At 40.7% G+C, this 4,109-nt stretch overlaps 1 long non-coding RNA gene across 1 annotated transcript in view; it reads left to right on the top strand.

The window, feature by feature from the left end:
- LOC135102594 (uncharacterized) overlaps nucleotides 1-1,120 on the top strand; it is a 15,005-nt gene extending 13,885 nt beyond the window's left edge. Inside the window, exon 3 of the long non-coding RNA XR_010269697.1 lies at nucleotides 637-1,120. This is a non-coding gene — a long non-coding RNA (uncharacterized LOC135102594). The remainder of the gene's footprint in view (nucleotides 1-636) is intronic.
- The last annotated feature ends 2,989 nt before the right edge of the window (nucleotides 1,121-4,109 follow it).

Genomic DNA, 4,109 nt, shown 5'->3' on the forward strand with positions numbered 1-4,109 from the left:
AGATTGCAGTTGCAAGCACACGCTTTATGTACACTTTCATTTTCCACATCTTTGAGTAGCAGCATCACAGACTGTAGGTGTCTGTACTTTTTTCCCATAAATGGATGTAACTTTTTATTCAAATTCATTCTTATTGTAGATTGTGTAGTTATGTATTTTGATCCAAGTGATTTTGTTTTTTTCAATTAAATTTCACCTTTAATACTAAATTTATTTTTTTATGCATTACCAATTAATATAAGTTTCACTCATATCAGTATTTTTGATCTACTTTAAGAGCTTTGGGAATGAGTTTGGTGCGAGCGCGAGCGTGAGACTCCCTTGCCCCCTTATCCCTCCCACCCTCCATCTCTCCCTCCCCCTCCCCCTCCCCCCCCCCCCCTCCCTCTCTCTCTCTCTCTCTCTCTCTCTCTCTCTCTCTCTCTCTCTCTCTCTCTCTCTCTCTCTCTCTCTCTCTCTCTCTCTCTCTCTCTCTCTCTCTCTCTCTCTCTCTCTCTCTCTCTCTTGTAACAGTACTGGTTGTTTTTAGTATTGCATGCAACCCACGCTGGTGTTCATATGTTGTATATATATTTTCAAGATAATATCTGCAAATGTTATTTCTATTTATTTATTTATTTGTTTATTTATTTTCAGTTTCTGTATACTTCGTAGTTCTTCCCTGAGCTTAGATGGAATGTGTTCCAATCCATGCTGCTGAAAGATTTGGTGATGATGCCTCTGCCTCATTCTTACGTTAATTTCATTTTTAACCTTACCTGATGTGCTGCATTGGTGTGCCGTGGTAACAGAAACATGGAGGTTATTACAGTACGGTGATAACTTTCACTTTCATCTATTAAGTTTAATATTGCTTTCATTTTCCCCCTTCATACTGTGCAAGTGAAGGGTAAAATGTATTGTTAATTCCGATTGTTCAGTGTCGTGAAAAGTTTACGTAGGCTAATCTGTTTATAGTTTCACACATGCAAGTTGAGATATCTTGATGAGTGTTTGGTGAGCGCTAGTAACTTGTTTGTAAATTCCGATGTACCATCTCGTGCCGCCTTCAGTCTTATTTGTTTAATTAATTCATTGGGTTTATCAATTTTATTTATTCTTATTTCTTTATCTTACTTTATTCACCTATTTATTATTTTATTTTTTCTTATTTATTATTATTTTTTTCTATAAGAATAGGAATCACCTAGCCAGTTTTTAAATACTGTAGTGTTATCTAGGGAAGGAGTACTGATGCGACCCTTATATTCAGGAAGCAAAATGTGCAATACTACAACCTACTTTCTTTTTTTTTTTTCTTTAGTTTTTAACCATTTGCCATTCATGGCAGTTTTTTTATTATTCTTCCTTTCCTAATGTTTTCTTTTTATCATTTGCATGTTATTCTGTGTGTGTTTTTTTTTTTCTCCGTCTCTTTTTTGCAAGATTTGTTTACTTATGACCCCTTTATTTCACCTCATTTATTTTACATTTACACTTTTTTTTTTCAACGTGTGTGTGTGTGTGTGTGTGTGTGTGTGTGTGTGTGTGTGTGTGTACGGTGGTCACATAATCGTCATGCAAATTTCAGTGATGGCGAAATCTTTTGCATTAACTACATTTCCCGTCCTCCCCCCCTGTCCCTACCCTCACTCGCCTTCGCACAGTCTTCCTCGCTCTTTTCCTTCTTTTTCTCTTTCTTACTCACTTGATATCCTTACTTTTTCGATTACCTCATTCCTCCTCCTCGTCCTCCTCCTCCTCCTCCTCCTCCTCCTTACTCTTCGTTCCATTAACTTTTTTTTACTCTCTCTCTCTCTTTTGACATCTCTCCACTTTCCTCTTTCTTCTTTACATCCTTCTGATGCTGGTGGTCCTCCTCCTCCTCCTCCTCCTCCTATAGCAACAACAAATGCTAATACTAATTCTATTTCTTTCCTGGTTTTCCTCTTCTCTCTTTCCTACGCTTCATCCTCTTATGTGTCCTATCTTATGAAACTGTTTCTCTTCTTCCTTCTCCTCCTCCTGTTCTTTCTCTTATTATTTTTCGTCCATGTTCTTCTCGTCTTCCTCCCGCTTTTCTTCTCCCTGCTCCTCTTCCTGCTCCTGCTCTTCTCGTGGTGCGTGACAAGAGTTTCAGTGAAGTAAAGTTATTTAGCTCCAACTGGGACTCAATTCCGGACCGTGTCTCACTCTCCAGCCCTCAGCCTTCATCACCCTTGCCGCCTCCCTGCCCGCCGCTCCCAGCCAATCACCGCTCCTCTTAATTAATGACCCTATCCCAATTAGCAACGCCTCTTCCTATTTAGCTACCGGCTCATCTGTCCTGCCCCCGCTACTAACTCAGGAAAACAACTGCAACGGGACCTACTATGTACGTAGTTACCAGCGCCTCCACTAATACGACAGCCAGTACTGCCGGGCCTAACAACGATATCAACAGAACAACAATAACACTGGCAATAACATCAACAGTAGGAGGAAAAATCACAATGTAGGGAATGATTACTGCCACGACTGCTACACTACTATTGCTGCTCTTACTATTAAGTTTACCACCACCACCACGACCACCACCACCATTTCTACTACAACAGGTGACGCCCAAATTTGGAAACGCGGCAACCATACAAGAGCAATATTTACATTTGGCTCCGTTGACAGTAATGAAGTTTGTTCCTGCCTATTCCGCCCCAGCGACCTCCATGGATGGGTGATATGAACGTATAAGGTTCAGACAACGAACAGGTGGACTGGCAGAGAAGAACTATGGTATGACAGACAGGCAAACGGAGTGAGACAGACTGGCTGAATTGTACTGTGATAGAAAGACAGATGGACCAAAAGGCGGCCTGACGGATAGACGGTAAAAATATGTTAATTGGAAAATAGACGGTGAGGGAGATAAGCAACATGACAGGCAGATGAACAAATAGTTAGATATATGCCTGATAGGAAAAATGGTAGAAAGATAGATAAAATAGGTAGATATATATATTTAGATAGATCGGTAGACAGCTTAGTCGACAGTAAGATTAGCAGACGAATGGATTAATGGAGGACTTACAGACGAACAAGCAGTCAGGCTGATAAACAAGAGAGAGAGAGAGAGAGAGAGAGAGAGAGAGAGAGAGAGAGAGAGAGAGAGAGAGAGAGAGAGCTCGGGTTTTAGGTGCTCCCAATTACCCGCTCGTTGCCCATGTAGCACACAGCCTGTTAGGTACCAGTGTGCCAGCGGCAGGAGTAGAGAGGTGGACGGTGTTAACCTTCCACACAGCCTCGGGAAGATATTGTAAGGAGGTAGATACTAATTTCCTCTATCATAATGAGCTCATGTCCTCAGCACAAGTAGAGTGTGTACGCCTCAGGTAGAAAGTTGTGCCGAGTGAACCCAGTCAGCCGCTCGCGTGCCTCATCCAGTACTAACAGTCTATTAACAGTAACCTCTCCACGCATTATTACGGTACAGTATTGGCCGTCCTGTGTAGTAGTTGTGTTAAAATTCATCCATCACCCTTCTTGAAATTTCTTGTATTGCCTTGATATCATGTTTAGATATAATAAACCTAACTTTCTTGCTGTTCTCTTTAAACTCGCAACACGGAAATCATGGAGCTCCAGACAGTTTGGCAACTATTAGTGAGAACAATCCCTTTCCTGACGTTTCATCCTTTACGGGAACTGCAACCAACAACTAAATCCTGTCACCTTTAGGTACTGAAGGCCAAGAGTATAAGTCTCCGATACTTTATTAATTAGTTGAAATACCAACATAGTATATAATTAGTTTCCGTCATTACCTACGCTCCATTCACCTTGCCGTGGCCTGATGGGGTATTATTAGTGCGGCATTGCCTCCCTTTTCTGCAGTCTTTCTGGGAGTCCTGAAATTAATAAAGCTTCTCTCCATGATGGTGAAAGCGTGTTGCTATAATGACCACCAGCATTTAATTTGAAATTCATGTGAAACTAATTAGGCAGTAATTAGTCATTAGCTATTTATTTTTCTGAATTGTAAGTGCAACATTTATTTTTTTTCTTTGACCGAGATACTGTTCGCTACCTTGGCATTCTTATATAAGAAAAGAAAGAAAAGAAAAGAAAAGAGAGGGAAAGATTTCATCAGAAGC

This window comes from Scylla paramamosain, chromosome 8, assembly GCF_035594125.1.
Source record: "Scylla paramamosain isolate STU-SP2022 chromosome 8, ASM3559412v1, whole genome shotgun sequence".
NCBI classification, from domain to species: Eukaryota; Metazoa; Arthropoda; class Malacostraca; order Decapoda; family Portunidae; genus Scylla; species Scylla paramamosain.